Source organism: Otolemur garnettii, unplaced genomic scaffold, assembly GCF_000181295.1.
Source record: "Otolemur garnettii isolate 467f Iridium unplaced genomic scaffold, OtoGar3 scaffold00110, whole genome shotgun sequence".
NCBI lineage: Eukaryota > Metazoa > Chordata > Mammalia > Primates > Galagidae > Otolemur > Otolemur garnettii.
Genome location: NW_003852505.1, coordinates 6,294,203 through 6,316,861, shown reverse-complemented (window position 1 = coordinate 6,316,861; position 22,659 = coordinate 6,294,203).

Here is a 22,659-nt window from a genome sequence, read left to right as displayed (position 1 = left end):
GGACTTTGTATAATACAAAGTCCACTGTATAATACCCACCATTCTTGCTGGTGTTTTTTAAAGAGCGGCCTACTGACCAGCTATGTTGAACTCACCTCAAGGGCTGTATTAAAAATGTGCACTGAAAGGCAATCTGCTGGATTGGCTGTTTTAGAATATCTGAGGGCAAGACTTGGGAATTTGTATTTTAATATACCTATCAGGTGATATTTATCCACAGGTTTGGGAACTACTGATACATGAAGTCATCTACTCAGTTTCTTCATTCAGGCTGGTAGATGTGATAGTTGTGAACAGATTAAATAGCATCCTTTCCTGTGTTGGATAGCATACACGTGTGATATCCTAAATACAGAATCACTCATTTAACCCAAAAGTGAGTGAATGCACGTTAGCTGCTACTGAATGATGCTAGATGCTTCTTAACAACATTTACAGACTTACTTGTGATTCCCATTTTTATTTTTGTTTAAATATGTTCTGACTACAGAGGTCAGGATAGTGGTTTTATTTATAATTGTCTATTTTTGGCAGATTTAAGGTTCATTCACTACAGCTCCTATAAGCACAGGAAGCATACCAGACACACCTTATTTTTATGAGATGCATTGAGGGAGAACCTAAGGAAATGAACTACAAAACCCTTTTCCTCCATAATCATATTATCTGAAGTTTTGGGAGATATTTCAGAGAAAGCATCTAAATCATACTCAAGTACTAAATATTGGAAACGTTGGCCTCTAAATGGCTGGAATTGATCTCACAATGGTGGACAAGAACAAAAATTGCCCTTACCCTAAAGATGATTTAGGGATAGAAGTCTGACCTTTCTTCATTCTGCAAAAGTGACATTATTAAAAATCCAGTGAATTATGACTCTACTGTCATGAAATATTGGTATATGTTCTATGGTGTTTTCTTTCCTCCAAAGAAAATATTTGATCCTTTAATTTGGTGCTCCATGAAGTCTAATAGGCAGGCTAAGCAAAAAATACAAACATTATGAAATGCTAAGTAGCAGAACCCAGGCATAAATAATGAAATGTTTCTAGAAAAAAATTAAAAAACCACAAAAGTTCATTTTACTTTGGCTACATCCTTAGAGATATGACCGAACATCCCCTTAAAGCCTGCTCGAGTGGGAGTTGGAGGGGATGGAAAAGGTTAGGCTGCTATTTTGAATAAGTATTTTGGCAAATGAATCAGTGGACAAATATTTAGTGGATGCCTCTAATGTATCCAGTATTGTGGCAGATGCTATAGTTAGATCACCACAATTTATTCCTTTTTGACTTTTTTTTTTCCTTGAAGAGAAAGACACAATGGAGACATTGGTTTGCCTAAATGACAATGAATCAAGTATTCAATGGTCTCAACCATTCCGTCAAATTGGATTTCTGGCATTTATTAAAACCATCTCCACCCTTTTTCACTCACTGCCTTCAGTTAGTTGACTTCAACCAGTCCACGTTCTTATTTCTGTCAGCCTGATATGTACTTATAGACATAGTCTCTGATATTTGAAAGAAAGCACTTAACAAAATATCCCAAGCTATCCAACTTCAATTGAATTTCTTGAGTCACTCCCAACAAACCAAATTGGAAAAAGGAAAAACCTTGCCTTGGCTCATTCAACTCAAGGACTAAACTCCCAGCAAATATCAACCGTGATAAAATATGAGGCTAGATAAAACACAGGGTGAGTGGATCGTTTTGAGGACTAATCAAGTGTCAGAAGGTACTCTTTATTGCTATTGAGATTTCAAGGCAGAACAGAAGCTAAAAGTCTGGTAGTTATCTTGAGGTAGGTGTGACTTCAGGGTCATAGATAAATAAAGATGATTACCATCTGTATTACCCAGACACAATACAGTCTCTCAACTCGGCAAATTCCCATTATGCCCATCCAAGAAGATTTTATTACAGGTCAGTAAATGAGAGGGAAGGAGAATGATTACAACTGGTGCTCTGAGGTGGAAGGAAAGGAACATGCTGCATTTAATTGTGCCATGATTGTTGTGTTTGGCTTCAGGCTTGCATTTAGTTAATCATAATTTGTTTCTCAAGCAAGTTTTAGGGCTCCTTTTATAACTGACTCTTCAATCTAGCTCCTAAAATGGCATTTCGGTGTTTAATGAGCTTACTACAGTGGTCTCCTATGAGGTAATGGCAATAAAGTTAAAAGGAGTGAATAATGAATCACAAGCTTTGTTCACAGGCCATGATTTTTTTTCAGGTCTTAGCCTTAAGATGCTAATTAACGGGAACGTCATCAATCAGCTAGGTAGGTAGACAGTTGCCTGCTTGCTTTGCCCAGAGAAGAACCTACCTTAGCACTTCTGTAGCCTGATGGCACTTGGAGTTAATATCAATCCGACTACCATGCATGCCTGTTTATTTATTTGTTCTGGTAGAATAAATGGGGAGAACAACCAAATATGAATATATGATGGAGAGAAAGGAGGTACAGTAAAAAATAATGAGCCTTCCCACTATCAGGTCAAGGTCAAAATTATAGCTGGTATGTAAGGTAACTTGTCTGATCATGGCAGTGAGTTTGAGAAAACATATACATGGCCTATTATCTTGGAACACTGGGTCCCTACAAATATAACCTTAAAAGAAAAAAAAAGGAATGTGACATAATGACTTCAGCACTATATTTTCCCCTCAGATCTTGCCCACTACTACTAGAAATCCCAGAGGGTGGTGGCCCAGTTAGCAGTGCTCTCCATCAGTAGGAAATTAAAGGGAGAAAGTCATTACTGTGCTCTCATTGTAGACCCAAAATTGTGTTATACACAGTAGGGATTTGGGGGACAAAATAATAAGAAAGACAGGATTTTTGGTACAATTAGCTTTTAGTGTAATGTGATGGAGAGTAGGGTACTTTATATACATAGATAGAGAGCAATGCACAAAATAATTTATTCTTAGAACCTGAAGAACCCTTAAAATGCATCTAATTCTACCTATATTCTGATGCTTCAATATTCCTAAGCCATACCAGTAAAGAAGTTTCTTGTATTTGTTTGACTACCCATAGCAATAGGGATCTCACTAATTCTGGAAGTTATCCACTTGGTAGTCAGACAGCTGACTTTTAGAAGACAATTGCTTATGTAATACCTAAATCTATTTTCCCTAGGAGTAACCACCAAATTCTTTTCCTTGAGTGCACTCCTCACAAGTATGCTCTGTATTATTATGAGATATATATATATATATATATATTTATTTTTTTTTTCGTCCATGGTTCCTGGCTCATAACTCCCATTGTCCTTGTTATAAGCTAGGGTGCTTTAGGCCTCCAGAGACAGAATCTCTTTCTTTATCTCTCTCTTGACTTTCTTCTTTCCTCCTTTTACCTGCCTAAGGCAGGATTCTAATCTTATTGTGGGTCATAAGACCCTTGTTCTGCCCTATATTCTAGAGGAAGTAGTGCTGCACAGAGAGGCTAGGAAAAATCTGAACAGATAGGCCTTGCTGGGTTTGGATCATGCACTTTTTGTTCAATCACATTTCTATACCATTATACATCATTCCTATGTAATTAAACCTCCATAAAAACCCAAGAGGTGTGGATTCCAAGAGCTTTCAGATAGCTGGACATGTGGAGGTTCTTGGAAGGTGGTGTGCCAATGGAGGACATGGAAGCTCCTTGCCCCTTCTCCTATACCTCAGCCTACCTTACCCTATGCATCTTTTCATCTTCATCCTTTATAATATCTGTTATAATAATTTGGTAAACTAAGTAAATGTTTCCTTGAGTTCTATGAGTCACTCCAGCAAATAAATTGAGCAGAAATAGAGAGGGAGTTGTGGGAACCTCAATTTGAAGCCAGTGGATCAGAAACTCTGGAGGGCCATGCTTGCAATGGGTGTCTGGTGTTAGGGGCATCTTGGGAACTGAGCCTTCACCCTGTATGATCTGATATTAACTATCTTATGGGGATAGTGTTAGAATTAGAGGATGCCTAGCTGATATCTACTGTTTGGTGTGTATAAAAAAAATTTGGTCACAGAAGTCCTCTTCTGTATTGTTTTTGTAGAGTTTAGAGGAAAGCAGGGTTTGGAGTGTTTTGTCACAATATAGCAGCCATGCATCATGAAATCTCTTCTCTCTCTCTTTTTTTAAAAACACCCTGTTCCTTTAACAATTCTCCTATAAGGCAATGCCTAATTAAGCACAAAATTATGTGACACAAGTAGTCATTAATATAGAAGTTCAGAAGAAGAAGAAGAGCTAATAAAATCAGTTGTTAAGAAAAATGAGGAGGTGGTGCTGAAATTATTTTCCTGTATGTTTTCTGTCTCTTTCACTAGAATGTAAGTTCCATAAGTGCAAAGACTTTGTCTTATTTATCACTGTGGCCCCAGAACTGGGGAACTATACTTGGTAAACAGCAGGAGCTCAATAAAAATGGAATGATTTAGAGAAAATAATCTGAGTAAAGTCTCTCATCAAGAGATAAACCATAAATAAAACCACTGTCTGAAAAGATACTTTCTGGTACAGGCTTGCTATATACAGTGAATTAAAGACTCACTCTTCCTTGATGTTAGGGCTGCTTTTCCCTTTTCAGCATGAAAAACTTTATGAACCCAGGAGGTAGCGCCTACAATGGAGATACTTTTTCTCTTCTCTAAATTAATAACTTACTAGGCACTGACCCTGTACTCAATCAAAGGAGACTCTTGCCCAGAGCATTTTTTCAATGTATAATCTTGATATTGTTGATGAATTTTTGCTATTAACAGGGTCAATAGATACCCACAGGTGCTACTGTAATATTTTGTCACAGTCTGTGGTCTCTAAGATTATTTTGAAGTTCATTCACAGAATAGCTCAAGGTGGCCACTCGGTTCCTACTGTGTTTCAATTTTTGTTACTCTTCTCAATCGTTTTGGAATGAAAAAGATACAAATCCTTTTTGTTTGGCACACAGGGCTCCCTCCCACTGAGCACAAACTAATTACTGTATTTACCTAGACAGTGTCTGCTGCTGCAGTTATAAAGACTATTAGTGCTCACTGAGAATTCATTCTGAGTAATACATTAGGCCAAATTCTACCTCTCAGTTGATTTAGTAATGTCCTTCCCTTTGTTGTAGATAATTTTATTTGACCACTTGCAAAACATTCTAAACTGGCCAATAAAGAGACAGAAAGAACAATTAATTTATACTCGTGGTAGGTCTTCTGGGTAAGACTTGCTGGGTCTTGTACAATGCTGGTGTTTAGACAATGATTAATTAAAAGAACAGAAAATATATCCAGTGGAACAACCCCTCTTGCTTCTTTAATGTTCCATAGATTTGGGGGCATTGGACAAATTCACTGAATGTCTTTCCCGTCACGAATAAGCTTTTCAAAGTCAGGTCTCAGTCTCTGTAGGGAATCTTCTGGTTCCCATGTAGAAAGACTGAGACATTTACATAAATAAAGGTCTCACAAGCATAATTGTATCTTAGGAGGTTCTGTAGAAGTAGAGAGAAGATGGATTAGGTAACAGAGTTTCTAGAAGATAACTGGGTCTAGGAAAGAAGCAGATTTGCATGCAAGTAACCAGATTGATTTTTATTGTACCTCCTAAATACCAAGCTAATGTTTCTCAGTCTTTACCTTTCAGTACACCATAGACATGAGCCATAGCAAAATGTTATGGATCCAAATGCTTGGTCATTTTTGATCTACCTCATCATATAATCAAAATAGGTTAAGAAAAATTGATAAAATCATACATGTCTTTGATTCCTTCCTACTGTCCTTTGGATGCCATTTCTACATTCCTGGCTGTCGTCCTTATTGCTAAGTACTCTCAGTTGTCTCTAAGATACCTCAGGATATCTAACACACACACACACACACACCCCCTTGTAGCGGTGCTGACAACCTAGATTTTTCTAATTTACAAATTTCCCTTTTCCATTGTACTTCTATTAAATCACCCAATAACTTATAGAAACTGATTTATGTCAATGCTGATAAGGAGTTAGTGTGTTTTCTTCCATATATTGGTATTTTATTGCATGCCATCCATATTGCCTTATCATAAAAGAATAATGCTAATGACAGAAGTTCAGGAGCTCTGCGAGGTTAGAGATGGGGAATATCTTTAGTTTGATGGGACATTCTAGTACCCTGACCTACCACAGTTTTTAGGCTGACAGAGGCTCCAGCTATAGAGGAAGCCAGATCACATCATGGTCATAATATCTTTAAGAAGAGTATATCATGGGACTCCCTTAAAAGTAACTCAACAGAAAATAAATCAGGGAGAATGTGATAGTTAATTTTATGTGTCAACTTGATTTGGCCATGTGGTGCCCAGACATTTGGTAAAATGTTATTCTGAGAGTGTGTGTGAGGGTGTTTGTGGATGAGATTAACATTTGGATCCATAGTCTGAATAAAGCAAATTGGCTGCTCTAATGTGGGTATACCTCATCCAATTAATTGAGCACTTGAATACAAAAAGAAGGCTGAGTCATAGGGAAATTCTCCTGACTGTCTATGTGACCTGAGATATCGATCTTTTCTCACCTGCAGACTCAACCTGAAACATAAGCTCTTCTTGAGTCTTGAGATTGTCAGTTTTTGGACTGTAACTTATGCCATTAAGTCTCCTGGTTCTCAGGCCTTCAGATGCTGACTAAAGCTACATATTGGCTCTGCTGGCCAGTTCCTTATATTAAATCAATCTCTCTTTCTCGCTATCTCTGTATACACATGTATAATCCACATACATATATTTCCTATTGGTTCTGTTCTCTGGAGAACATTAACAAATACAGAGAGTTTACTCTCTTCTCAATAAATGGTAATTGTGTATAATAAGAAGAATTCAGTAAAAATATTTTTTTCAGTATTTCCTATATGCCATAGTTATTTAAATTCAGATCAAATTTGCTGACCAATTTAGGCAAATACTAAGTGATTTAGTCAAATTTCTGAACTGGTATAGTGTAACAACAAAGAAGTTCAGGCAAGGTAGTGATTTTAACCAAACTATTATGCTTCTTAGTGTATATTAACTAATGTAAATCTTTCACAGCTGGTTAAGACAGTCAAAACTAGAAAAAGAGACACAGACAATCTTATTCCTTTGCATTTTGCTTTACTGAACTTTGAAAATATTGCCTTTTCACAAATTGAATGTATGCAGCAACACTGGATAAAAGAAGTCTATCAGTACCATTTTTCCAATAGCATCCTTTCACTTTGTGTCTCTGTGTTACATTTTGGTCATTCTCTCAATATGTCAAACAGTTTGTTGTTATTCTATATGTTATAGTGACTGTGATCAGTTATCTTTGATATTGATATTATAATTGTTTTGGGACACCACAACCTGTGCCCATGTAAAAGGGTGAACTTAATTGATGTATGTTTTGTGTGTGCTGATTGCTCCACCGACCAGCTATTCCCCTGCCCTTCTCCTTCTCCTCAGGCCTCCCTGTTCCTTGAATCACAGCAAATTGAAATTAGGCCAATTAATAACTCCATAATGCAGTGACTTCTAAGTGTTCAAGTGAAAGGAAGAGTCATACATCTCTCATTTTAAATTAAAAGTTTTAAATGATTAAATTTAATGAGGAAGAAATGTTTAAGCCAAAATAGGCCGAACGCTAGGCCTCTTGTACCAAACTAAGTTGTGAATGCGAAGGATAATTTCTAGGAGGAAATAAAAAACGCTACTCCAGTGAACAAATGAATGATAAGAAAGCATAACATCATTATTACTGATAGGGAGAAAGTTTGAGTGATTTGGATAGAGGATCAAACCAACCACAACATTCCCTTAAGTCTATGCCTAATTAGAGGTCCTAACTGTTTGCAATTCTGTGAAAGCTGAGATAGGTGAGGAAGTTACAGAAAAAAGTTTAAAGCTAGAAGAGGTTAGTCCATGAGGTTAAAAATAGAAGCCATGCCTGTAACATAAAGTACAAGGTGAAGCCACAAGTGCTAATATAGAAGCTGCAGCAAATCCTCCAAAAGATTTAACTAAGATGGTTTATGAAGGGGGCTACACTAAACAGCACATTTTTCATATAGATGAAACAGTCTTCTATGGGGAAAAATACTATCTAGGACTTTTATAGATTGAGAGGAGAAGTCAATGTCTGGCTTCAAAGCTTCATGGGACAGATTTGTAACATGCAGATATCTGTCCTTTGAAGTTTTGAAGCTGGGCATTGACTTTTCCTTTCTAACTATAAAAATCCTAGATGGTATCTCCTTCCAATTGGAGGCTATTTCATCTACATGGGAAATCTGCTGTTTAGTGTAATCACTAGGCTGACCCTTTTGTTAGGGGATAATGCAGTTGGTAAATTTTAGTTGAAGTCAATGCTTATTTACCATACTGAAAATCCCAGGGCCCTTCAGAATTTTATGCCACATCTACTCTGCCCCACTATATAAACAGAATAATAAAGCCTGGATGATAGTACATCTATTTACATCATGGTTTACTTGATATTTTAATCCTGCTCTTGAGACATATTACTTAGATAAGAGATTCCTTTCAAAATATTACTGCTTATTGACAATGCACCTGGTAACCCAAGAGCTCTAGTATATATGCACAAATACATTAACGTTGCTTTCATGCCTGATAACACCACATCTTTTTTGCAATCCATGGATTAAGGAGTAATTTTAACTTTCAAGTCTTATTATTAAAGAAATATATTTCATAAGGCAATAGCTGCCATAGATAGTGATTCTTTTGATGGATTTCACAAAGTCAACTGAAAACCCTCTGGAAAAGATTCACCATTTTAGGTGCCATTAAGAACAGTTGTGAATTATAGGAGGAAGACAAAATATCAATATTAACAAGACTGTGGGAGAAGTTGGTTCCAATGCTCATGAATAACTTTAAGGAGTTCAAGACTTCAGAGGAGGAAGTAATTGAAGATGCAGTTGAAATAGCAAGAGAACTGGAATTAGAAATAGTGCTTGAACATGTGACTAAATTGCAGTAGTCTCATAATAAAACTTGAACAAATACGGAGCTGCTTCTTATGGATGAGCAAAGAAAGTGGTTTCTTGAGATGGAATCCATCCCTGGTTAAAATGTTGCAAGCATTGTAGAAATAAAAACAAAGAATTTAGAATATAGTTGATCCTTGAACAACATGAGCTTGAACTGTGAGGGCCCACTTATAGATAGATTTATAAGCCTATGCAACATGAAGATGATGAGGATGAAGACATTTATGATAAATCATTTTCGGTTAATAAACAGTAAATATATTTTCATTTCTTATGATTATCTTGATAACATTTGATTTTCTCTGGCTTACATTATTGTAAGAATACAGTAGTAATACATATAATATATAAAATATGTTAATTGATTATCAGTAAAATTTCCAGTCAATAGTAGGATGTTAGTAATTAAGTTTCTAGAAAGTCAAAATTTATACACTGATATTTTATTGTATGGAGGTCAACACCCCTAACCCCTGCATTGTTGAAGGGTCAGTCATATTCCAGAAACTTAGTTGGTGAAGCAGCATCAGGGTGTGAGAGAATTGACTCCAGTTTTTAAAGATCTACTGTGAGTAAAATGCTATCAAATGGTATCACATACTACAGAGAAATCTTTTGTAAGAGGGAGAGTCAATCAATGTGACAAACATGATTGTTACTGTATTTTAAGAAATTACCATAGCCACTCCAGCCTTTAGTAACCACCATCTTGATCAGTCAGGAGCCATCAACATTGAGACAAGACTCTTTACTAGCAAAAGGTTCACAATTTGTTAAAAGCTAGATGATTGTTAGCATTTTTTAGCAATAAAGTATTTTTAATTAAGGTAAGTTCACTTTTAAAGATGATACTATTGCACATTTAATAGACCACAATGTAGTGTAAATATAACTTCTATGTACACTTGGAAACCAAAAAAATTGTTTGACTTATTTTATTGTGATATATATTCACTTTACTGTGCTAGTCTGGAGCTGATCTGCAACATCTCTCAGATATGCCTATAGTTTGAATGCTCCATAGTTTGAATGCCTATAGTTTGAAGGCTTTGTATAATTAAAGTAGAACACAAAATACAACTTCATCTGGGGAGCAAAGGACAAGCTTGACTGATATGACTGATCAAGTAAAGCAGTCAAAGTGCTAGTCAGAAGTGCTTCCTTTTTCAGTCTATGCCCAAATTTCAGCAAACACTGGGTAAGTATAGTCCTTCTCTAATTTTGATTCATTTTGAATTATTTGACTGAACATTTTGTCTGAATTAACCAACTAATCTCATAGCCTTATACGGATACACACCTAGAATTGGCTGTACTTTTCAGCTTCTGTTTAATGAGGGACCTCAGACAGAGGTAGCACAGGCATATGGGGGTCTCTGAATCTCTAAGGTGGTCATGGGAAATTATTACATGATAGAACCAAATGGTGCAAAAAGCATGATCAAATTCCCTCAGCGATCATACTGGAAAAAGACCTGCTGCATGAAATCTATCCAGGAAAATAATATTATACAGTCAGGCTGGTTTGTTGGTCATAACTCACTGCCAATATAAAACCAAATATTCAAAGCAATGTATCAGAGAAAGTAATAAAAGAGAAAAATGGTTACAACTTGCTACCTGATCTCAAAAGATTTTATTCATAAGAAGAGAATCCCATATCCTGAAGAAACATTAATTCAATTCATGTTCTACTCCTTTGAGGATTATAGTATAAATTCTTTCCCCATTGCCTGGCTCCTGCCCTGAATAAATTTTGAAGATTTTTTTTTACATCAAAGAAAAGCAAATTAAGATTTTTGCTTTTCCCTCCAAAGCTAACCATGCCACTGTAGTTGAGAATAATGTCAGGATACAAGTTGAATACTGTAGGTAGGCTGCAAAAACAAATCACCAGCTTCCTTTTTCAAGCATTTGGAATAGGGTAAAGAAAAAGGTTATTTGGGGCATAATATAAAGAAAAGCAATTCAGAGACAGAGTATGCAAATGCAGTTTTGAAGTTTCTACTTTGAGAATTCCTATGGCTGGTACTTAAAGCCAGAATGACATGTTTGTCATCCTTCATTCTATGTACCTGTAGTGTATCTGGGCATTTGTGGACTATAAGTATGGTGAACTATTTTCAAACTGTAGGTCTTAGCCCCTTGGTGCATTGTGAAATAAATTTAAGGTGAAAGAACCTACTTCTTTTTGTCATTTTCTTTTTTTTAAGTGAAACAGAATAGAGTAGAAAATATCAGAGTGTAGTGTCTATGGTAATGGTAGTATAACTTTATGATATTTTTATCTGTTATGTGGTCATATTTCATATATGTGCATGTATATCTGTTATCTATCTATCATCTATCATCTATATCAGCGGTTCTCAATCTGTGGGTTGCGACCCACAGGAACTATATTAAAGGGTCACGGCATTAGAAAGGTTGAGAAGACTGATCTATATCTATCTATCTAGAATGTGTGTGTGTTTGTGTGTTTGTACTGGGCTGTGATGTCAAATTTGTTTCTTACTGGGGGTTGTGATCAAAAAAGTTGAAGACATTAATAGGGCATGAACTTTATAGTCACATATATACGAATTCATACTCAAGGTTGGAAGTGGGAGGGAGATTGCTGGATTGATCCTCCTGGACACAGGGAAGAATCATTTCTCTGACATTTTTAGAATTGCCAGCTCATGTTAATAATAAAAAGAATGAATAAATTCAGTGTAATTATTGTTTAAAATTCTTTACTGATGATGTAATTTCTTATTGCCTGAACCAAGGAGTAGTGCTTGATGTGTAGTAGGTTAGTATTTTCTGAGTAAATGAACTGAAGATTTATTTAGGCTTTTTACCAGTTTTATCATAATTTTAGTTCATATGGATATTACAGTCAACAAAGACTTCCTTTATTTTGCATGAGAATCTATGCAAAGTCTTATTTTGCCTTCCTTCACTTGACTTTTGAATTTCCATAAGAATTTTCTTTAAGTTGGCTCTGTTGGCTAGCACATTGGCTTGCAACTATAATCTTAGCACTCTGGGAGGCTGAGGTGGGTGGATTGACTGAGTTCATGGGTTCCAGACCAGCCTGAGCAAGGGTGAGAGACCCTGTCCCTAAAAATAGCCAGGCATTGTAGTAGGCACCTATATTCCCAGCTACTTGGGAGGCTGAGGCAAGAGAATCTCTTGAGCCCAAGAGTTGGAGGTTGCTGTGAGCTATGATGCCACAACACTCTATGGAGGGTGACAAAATGAGACTCTGTCTAAAAAAAAAAAAATTGGCTCTGTTGATTTCAGTAACTTTTTGCAGCCTATTGAATAATTTGACTCCTAATTCTGTTTTATCTTCTTTCTCAGCTTTATAAACTCTGGGGCAGACAATGAAAACAATAGCAAAACAAAGCAAAAACAGTCACCAACAATTAAAAATACTACAAGAACAATAGCAGGATGCCGTTTATATCTTTATCCAAACTTTACTCAGAACCATCCTAAGCCAGGTAAAATGAAGAAATGTTCTGCAAAAATCACACGCATTATTAATCAAGTATTCACTGTCTTAGTCCATTTGGGACTATGACAAAATTACCATAGACTAGGTGGCTTAGAAACAAGAAATTTATTTCTCACTATTCTTCCTGGAGGCTGTGAGGTCCAAGATAGAAGTGCTGGCAGATGAAATAACTGGCGACAGCACTCTTCCTAGGCTGTGATCCTTGCTCTAACTTCGTGTAGAAGAAGGGGGAAGGAAACCTTCTGGGGTATCTTTTGTAGGGACACTAATTTAATTTATGAGGGTCCCCACCCTTATGATCGTCACCTCAAAAAGGCTCCAAATCCTAATACCGTCACCTTGGAGGATAGAATTTCAATGTGGATTTTGGGAGGACAAAAAAATTTGGATCATAGCAGGTAGGTCTTTTCATCGAATTCACAATTCTGTTTGCTGCCTATAGGGTAGATACTCAAGGGTTCAACATGACCCTTTTTTACCTAGCTTGTCCCTCAGATGTGCACTTTCAGTTCAAAAGGGTATGCCTGACTTAGCATAGAGACTATCTTGCTACTAAGCAGTCAACTCTAAGCGCTATTGATAGGGGTCAGAGGGCAAAACTGTGATCTGTGCACAACGGTGTATTTCAGGAGTCAGCTGACTTACACAAGAATATCTGAGAATATTTTCTGCAGTTTAAGAAGAAAGGGATTTAAAAATATTAAGAGTCTTATGACATATAATACAGAACTCATCAGTGTTCTCTTCTAGCTCAGTTTATCTTCTGAGCCTATTTATTTGTTCTGTTCAAACTTTTAGTTAAAAAAATCCTCATAGTTATTCTACCTTCTCTTTCATTGTCCCTCACATCTGATCAGAGGCAAGAGAGTAAACTCTGCAGTTGCAAAGAACCAGGTTAAAATTCTTCCTTTGATTCTTACTATTAATATTAATAGTTCATTTCTCCCAACAAGAAAATAGTATGTAGTTAGTATCAGAGATGTTCATCAAAGGGTACAAGCTTTCAGTTTAAGAAGAACCAGTTCTAGAGATGTAATGTATAGCCTTGTAGTGATGGACGTGTTTGTTACCTAGTTTGATGGTGATAATCGTTACATGATACATGAGGTTTCATACTTAAGTTGGTGAACTCATCCTGGAAAAAGTGCTACATTCTTCATTGTTAAATATCACTATCACATGGTCACCCTTCGAAGTACTTCTCTTGGGAACCTATGCAACAATGCCAGCGCCTAGTCTGCCCTTCAAAGCAATTTTTTCTAGGATGAGTTAGAGAACTTGATTGTCTGGCCTCATATCATGCCACTGCTTCATAAGGCCTGTGTCAGACTGTTCCTTCAAACTAGGAATGCCTTTGCTTTTCTACTCTCCCATCACTTCAAGCCCTCCATCCTTCCAGACCTACCTGAAGTTCTGTGAAACCACTGAGCAATTCAGCTCAGTTTCTCTCCCTTATATGACTATTTTGAGCATTTAATGTTTGCATTGCCTAAGTGAACAATGTATCATAAAATGTCTTTTCTAATAATTATTTTATTAAAATTCTTTGTCTACTCACTAGATTGTAGATTCTTGTTTGTACAGACAGTGTCTTTTGCATTGTTATATCCCTCATAATATCTGACACTATGTTAGGTTCTCATATATACTTGTGGATTGAATGATTTCAAGTGGAACAAACTTGATACAAGTAAAATGGAAACAACCATGGCTTGAATACAATGGTCTGAAGTGATCCTCAAACATGAGAACCTTCTTAGAGATCTTAAGGACTTTAGAACATGCCTGGAGATTCTTTATTTGGCTATATTCATTGCATGCCATCTTCACAGGCTTTGAGATGAAGTCTTGTTGCTGAAGCAGAGCCCAAGGAGGGCTGACTTCACTACACAATGCATGCCATTTTCCAGTTTTCCCATGGCTTTTGTGGAAGCTTGTATTGAGATCACCTTGGAGTCCCTCCAAACTCCAAGCTATTTAGAAACCATTAGCACCCCTTCTCCTCAAGTCACACACACATAGCAGGCACTCAATAAAATTTGTGGAATGGTGTTTTAATAGTTGCACTTTTTGATATGAAAGGCAGCATAGGAGAGTGGCTAAGAGCATTCTGTAGACCCTGACTGCCTGTGTTTAAGTACAAGTTCTAAGTATAAGCTCTAGCACCTATCAATCCTACGACCTTAGGAAAGCCAAGTTACCATTCTATGTCTGAGGTTCCTCACCTTTAAAATGAGAATGGTAATAATAACCACATCTCAGTGCTTTAATTTATATTAGCTATCATATATCCATATAATAAATTAATAAATCCAGTGTTTGGAACATAGCAAGTGTTTGTTGTTATTAGCTTTTGCCTTTTATCTGCAGGCAATATCTCTGTCTTCTTTCAATTCTTGTCCATTTCTTCCATATCACATATAGTTTGTAAAAGTGTCACCAGTGTTTGTGTATAGTATCTTCTAATTGTGTCCGATGTAGCTTGTCTCTCACTGTGATAATTCCTCAGTATGCTGAATCCTTAATATCTATAATTACTGTAGAATCAACTGCTGAAATGCACCCTCATATAGCAGGAGACTGTGCAACTGAAAGTTGAGCCATTAGGAAAACAGTATGGAAAAAATAATAAAGTTGAATTGATTTGCATTATTCATGCATCATCCTTAATTTCTTCGATCAGCTCCATTTATTTAGTTTAGTAAACTCAGAGCAAGTTGATATGTTGCCTGGATATTTTAATGATTTTCCAACTTTAAACTAACTGTTCTCTAAATCTTCCTCTGTAGCTGCTAGTTGAAGCCAATCTAATACTTTCATTGGTAGGTACTAAACTAAATCACTGTCCTGACTAAAGAGCCCTCCAAGAGTCCTGTATTTTAAAAAGAAGTCTTTTTTTTTTTGAGTGAAGTACTGGAGTGATAGATAACTATAAATGTATTCACCAGTCAACCTGCTAATTTTGAAGAGTTAATATGATACTTTCCCCTTCTTGTGATGTCCTGAAAATAATCTGAGTGATCCCATGAGCTACAAGGCAAAGAAGTGTGCCTTAACCACTATTCACACCTCTTCCATTGCTCTGGGAAACCCTATTGCAGCAATGCCAATGGTAGATGATGCTATAGACTATAGCTTCTGGCTTCTTGAAGAATGACTAAAAGTATTTAGACCTAGAGTTAGTTGTATTTTCACATTTGAGCATTAAAATTCCTATTAGAATGCTATTGGAGATAAGAATAGATAGTGCAAGTAAATGTGGATTAGCATCCTATATCTGTTAACCATATGCTTTGGACCCAGTCTGCCTTGTTCTGCCATTAGCTGTGTGGCCACTGACAAGCTACTTAACCTTGCTGTGCTTCCTTTTTTACATCTATAAATAAATTAATAGTGTAAAGCATTCCTAAGAGTACATGGTACCTTCTAAGTGTGCAGTAAGTAGAGCTGTTGTTACTCACAAATGATATATGGATCTCTGTTGATGAAAGAGAACTGTATCTAGAGAACTTTCTAAGGAAGCTTCTAGCAGTTTCTTAGTTCTCTACTTGTGCTGAATTAGAATTTGCCTGCAGGCATAAACTGGTTGCATTGCATCTATGCAATTGGAAAATACGATTTCTCTATAGAATGTGGTGGTTAAGATGAGCCTGCAGAGGATTTTTTCCTATGAATATTTTTTTTTTCCTGCTTCCCCTCACCAGGGAATAGTTGCTATAGAATGCCTTTGGAAAAATACTTTCTGAAAAGCTCACTGTAACTGTAAACATGAACAATAGCATAGAAAGGACATGGATTTGGCTTCCCTTTCTAGCAATAGCATACACTAGGTAGTCTGGAAACTCTCACGCCACTCTCAGCTACAAAGCACACATATTCTGGATAAAATTAACTTATTAATTCACCAAATATTATTGAAAACCTTTACTATGCACCTGAGAGTGTTCTAGGTACTATGGAAGTGAATCAAATAGACACAAACTCCTGAACCTGTGGAGTTTATATTCTAGTGAACAGAACAGTGTTTAAGGTGTAGTTGAGTTTTCAAGACAGAAAACAATTTTCAGGGGCCAAAAACAAAGAAGAAAATGTAAACCTGAGTGGTATCTGTGAGCTAAAACTGTGTTTTCCCTGGGTGTGTTGGACATTTGGTTGCTTGTAACCAAGGCTTGGGTTTTAATACCCACAACCCATTGTATGGGAATTGAGACTTCCTGTAAGACCTCGATGTAAAACTGGGTCTGTCAAAGTGCTCTTTTTGCAATGAAAGAATGTACTAGACAAAACTCATCTCCTTCACAGAAGAAAATGGCAAGGGAATTTATTCTTCACAGCCTGAGTTCTTGGCAGAGAAAATGTGTCCTTCTTGAAAATCATGGGCCTGCTCATGTGGCTTTGGAGTTTGAATTTAAACTTCATACTTAGTCCAGAAATGTGCAAGTGAAAAACTATACCATAAAAGCGCTGGCATTTGCTGTCAGATATTCTATGTAAAAAAATTTTGCCATAATGTCCACATTCCAGCCAGCAGACATAAAGGTGGGAAAAGAGGGTTGTTGAACCCTCTGTGATAGCTGGAGCTGCAGCAGGTATTTTATATCATGAGGCAGAATCCTGAAGTTGAAAATTATATAGCAACAAGATAGATCTGGTATCTGGGTTCTTGGTGATCATGGAGCCACCACACTGGCCCTTTCTTTCCTACATAAAAGTAAGGGAGAAATATACTTCTGTTTTGTTTACACTATTTTTTGTCACTTGCAGCTGAATTGAATACTAACTAATACAAATACTAGAAATATCACAAAGGTATTTCATTAACAACACTTTAGGGTTTACCTCCATAAGACTCTCACTGAAAGAACTGCTAAAGTATATATATTAGGAAGAAGGAAATTGAACTGAGAAGGAAGCTATGAAGTACAAAACAGATTTTTCAGCAAACAAATTGGTATATATTTGAGTAAATCTAAAGGAGCATTGATGACACAGTTTGAAAGAGTATAGATCTGGGCTTTTCCATTTACCTTCTGTGGAACCAGGGGCAAATTGCTTAACCTCTCTGAGTCTCAGTTTTCTCATCTGTAAATTGGGAGAATTACAACAATGGCTACATAACATAATTGGTTAAATATTAGAAATAATTTATATAAGACTCCTGGTGTTGGGCTCAATGCATGTTTTTAAAACATGACACATAATAATATGGACAATTGCAGAGATGCAACAAAATGCTTCCTAGTAATCATAAATGACCTTGGAGATGGGTGATACTTTGCCATTTGACTATGTCTCAGAATATCTCAGAGGGTAACATTTAGTATGTTGAGTCTTGTGCTTTGTTTTGAGACCTGGCTTTCAGCCTGTTTGCATAGACATCTGCTATTGTCAGCACATTGCAATTTTTTTTTCCTTCAGGATACCTTAGATGGGAAGCCAAATCATAATCAAAGCACCAGTATATTAAATCATAATAGGAAACAAATTTCTTTTTTTTTTTCTTTTCTTTTTCCCATGGAATTCCAGAGGAACAAATTTTGCAGGAGCTGGGATGTATAAAGTCTTTTTAAACAACATATTCTCTCTTTCTAGGGAGATAAATATGGGAAACCAAGTCAAAGTTATCCAAGTCACTTATCCCTGAAGCTTGATGAATACTGAATTACATAAAAGTGAGTTAGATGAAATGAAAATTAATGATATAAAACTAACTTAGATTGACACATCTCAAATAAAGGAAGGTCTTGCCAATGAGAATAAAGAACTTGATGTCCATTATCTCAAACTTCCTATATTCATTATCACAATAGAGATGAATGGTCTTCCTAATGGAATCACAATGCAAAATCCTTTAGCTGAGGTGTTTTTTCCCTAGGCAGTGCTTGGATGGGCATTGCCAAAGGTCAGTATTTATTCATTGACTATCATTTTTCCTATGCTTGTCAGCTCAATTTCCCTTTTTCATAGACACATTTTTCTTTTTCATATATTAATACAGTTAATCGGGTTAAGGTCTAATTCTAGTGGCTTACAAAAAGTTCAGTTTTTTGAAAATGACTATGCTTATTCTTACTCTCATTTATTATGTGTTGGCTTCTCAGTAATTCTGAAAAAAATCTTCCCTTCCTTTTTGAGTTCCTTTGTATGCATGTGAAGGCTAGAGTATTTCATTGCAGGCTTCTATATGAAGTTGGTATTACTGATCCACCAGTGACTATTTAATTAAAATGCATTTCGGTTTTGTCTCATCACTATGGAAAATACATGTGGCATATGCTTTGTATCATTCTTTCAATTGAGGACATAAATTTTCACTGAGCCATTCATACATTTGTTGCCAAATTTCTGGTGGATCAACTGTGAGACATGCATAATACTTCAGCAGCCCATATCAGTGGAAAGAGAAGAAGCTTGGTGTGGGCAACGCCAAAGCCTAAAATGACTGGCCCATTAGCAGTACTTAACTTTGTGGGAGGGGATCACAGCATAAAGTTATCTGGTTTGGTGGAATTTGGGTCCATCAGTGGTCATCATTAGTGTCCAAGGAAGTTCTCATGGGTTGTTCTTGGAAATAGTATAGCAGTTAGTTATACGTTGAATTGTGCAGGAGACAAGAACATAGATTAAAAAATAATTCAGCTTTGAAATAGGTTTCCAGGGACAAAATTCAGCCCTTAAGTCAAAGAAGCTGATAATTGTACAAAAGGAAATTAAAATCAAATGGGGCTGAAGTTCACATAGTGTATGCAAAATTTTATTTAATACCCACCTACCCATCCCAAGAAGCATGATAGTGAACTAGATGATTTGAATTTATATGCCATGATCTTTCGTAAGAATTCAGAGCATATGGTGAGAAATGGGGTTCTGAGAATGCTAACTTTATTCACCTGCTTCTGATCAGATGGATTCCCCAATATAAATGAAGTTATGTGTAAAACACTATTACTTTCTCAGAGTATTTCTCAGAGTATTCTCAGAAGTTTCTTTGAGATTCACATAATTTGCAATGGAATTCAAAGCACATGAATGTGCTTTAGATGACACCGGTAAAACAGAAAAATTGGGTATATCATCTGGTGACTTCTTTCACTAGAGATGTTTGGCTTCTGTTATGAAAGGAAGTACAGGCATGGGTGGCTATCAAAATGTTTACATGTGTCTGGCATTGGTTTAGGGAACCGGTACATCCACGGCTACGGGAGCATTAGGCTAATAATGGAAGGAAATCCTAAGTGTTTTTTGTTCTTTGAATATATTTCGTGAATGGAAACTAAGCTAATCAAAAGCATTTTTGAGGTTTGGTGCCTGTAGCACAGTAGTTAAGGTGCCAGCCACATACACCAAGGGTGACGGGTTCGAACCCGTCCTGGGCCAGCTAAAACAATGATGACAGCTGCAACAAAAAATAGCCAGGCGTTGTGGCGAGTGCCTGTAGTCCCAGCTACTTGGGAAGCTGTGCAAGAGAATTGCTTGAGCTCAAGAGTTTGAGGTTGCTGTGAGCTGTGACACTACGACACTCTACTGAGGGTGATATAATGAGGCTGTTTCAAAAAACCAAAAAAAAATATACATTTATATATACACACACACACATATATATATATATATACGTTTTTTTCCACATATTGACTTTGAATACTATTTCTCTTTATTAAAAAAATATAGGTTCAACTATATGTCCTGTATTCATGATTCACAAATCAATATTTCCAACCCACCAATACTTCTTTAAAATCCCCCAAATATCTCTAATATTCACAGGACATCTTGACTTGGACTTCATATGTGGATCTCATATTTGACAGACATAAAAATGAACTCACTACCTTCCTTTTCTGCTGTATTACTTATTTTTGTATATTATATCAATGATTTGCAGGCTCAAAATACTAGAATTTAATAATTTTCCTTAGTTTACATAGCTGACAAATGGAAGATCTAGGACTAGAATCCATATCTTCTGCTTTCAAATCCTATATATTGTAGTGTATTGGAACAGGTATCAGATACTCAAATCCCTGACTCTGACACTTCAACCCTAACCTGCATTTCCAATCTCACCTCTTGCTACTCCTCATGTTCTCTTTGTCTAATCACACTGTGCTTCTTTTAGTTTAACAAGCACTCCTGGCATTTTTCCATTTCCATGAATTTTTTCACACTGTTCACCTTACTTGGCATGTCTTCCCTCATGCCCACATGCAATCTTGTCTGACTTTCACAGACCAGAACAAAGGTTAGCTTCTCTACTAGCCTTTTCTCTGATTCATCTCAGTTGGAAGCACCCTCTTCCTCTACTAAATAGCAGCTTATCTATAGGTCACTCATGGTGCTTATTACTTTTACCTTGTGTTGTCAATTCATCAACTTTTATTGAGTGTCCATCATGTGTCATTTTATTTGAAGTGTATGAATTCTCCAGTGAACAAACTGACCAATGTCACTGGCCTTATGGGTATCATTGGCTAATCAGGGAAGAAAGACAAGTTAAAAAGCAATGGCCATATAGTCTAGAGTCTCCAAGTCATAGAGGGAAGAGCAGGTGCTATGTGACTTCAGAGAAGAATGTTTTACTCAGAATTGAAATGGTGAGAACAATCAGAAAAGGCATCTTGGAGGCTTGACACTATAACTTCTTTAGGGAAGAGTCCTTGCTTGATCAGTGTTCCCTTTAATGACCCATCTATCCCTTTGCCATGTACCAAACAGGGTGTCTATGACATTGTTCTTTTTCCTTTTGGGAACTACTCCCTTACTTGAATATAGCCAGTTATACCTCATTCTTTTCCTGATACTGGAAATGCAGTAATAATTAATACTTGACAACAGTTGTCTAATGACAGATTGGAAATCTGAGTTAAAGTCTTTCCTATCTGGATTTTTCCCTTTGAGTTGTGTCCCCATCTTAAACAGCAACGCAGATGACTGTAAGCTTATGGCAAAAAAAGCATATAATAGATAAAACTTGTAGAGGAACTTATTTCCCCCTTGTAGTACTTGTGATTATGTATGTGCATACTTCATAGATGTCTGCCTTCTAGAAGAGATCAAAAGCTTCATGAGGAAAGGGACTTTTTCTGTTTTGCTTTATCTAGATCCCCAGGGTCTAGAATAGTGTGCAGAACTTATGAACTACTGAATAAATATATTTGTTGAATTCATATGAATGAGTTGCCTAGTCAAAGTTAATATAATTTCTTACAACATACTATGAAGCATGATATTGGTCTTTATTAGAACAAAAAATGACAAGTGGTAGGACAGTCTTTATATTATGGGTTCTCTTTTCTTTTTTGTGAGGTAGAAACACTGTTTTTCCACAAAAAGATAAGGACATAAAGATATACATTTGTATTTTTAGCCTTGTAAGAAGTCTCCCTGATTTACTCTTGTCCCTCTAGAGTCTATTCTCAGCACAGAAACCACAGTGATCCTTTTCAAAATGTAAATTAAATCAATTTTCTTGTTAAAATCCTTGATACACTCGGGGCAAAACCAAACTGCTTACCACAACCTACAGAATCTTCCATAGTCTGTCCCTGCCTACCTCTTTGACACTATCTTTTATCTCTTTTCCTCTTGGTCATTCTAATCCAGCCATACTGACTTGTTTCTGTCCCTTGAACTTGCCATGTTCTCTTCCTTTTGAGGACCTTGGTACTTGATTTTCTTTCTGCCTGGAGGGCTCTTCCTCTAGGTATTTTGCATGTTTTCTCCCTTCTCAAAAAATCCTCTGCTGGTCACGATCACCTCAGCCACTTTAGCCTGTCACTTAGGTCCATTTTTAAATAACAATTATCACTACATGAAAAAATTTTCTTTGTTTAATTTTGGGGGGTCAATATCCTCTACTAGAATATAAGCTCCATAAAAGTAAGGATTGTTATTTTTTCACTCATTGTATTTCCAGCACCTAGACGAGAGTCTGGCATACAGTCCATGCTCATGAAATATATATTGAATTAATAGATATTAGGTTATTATCTAGCTATTTACTTCAGAAGGCTATCTTTTAAGGGCAAGATCCATTCACCATTTGATCCCTAGTTCCTTGAAGGGTGCTTAGGACATAGTGGATGCTCAATAAGTATGTGTCAAATTGAACATAGTAATACTTACAGATAAACGGATTATATGGACTCCTGGTTTCA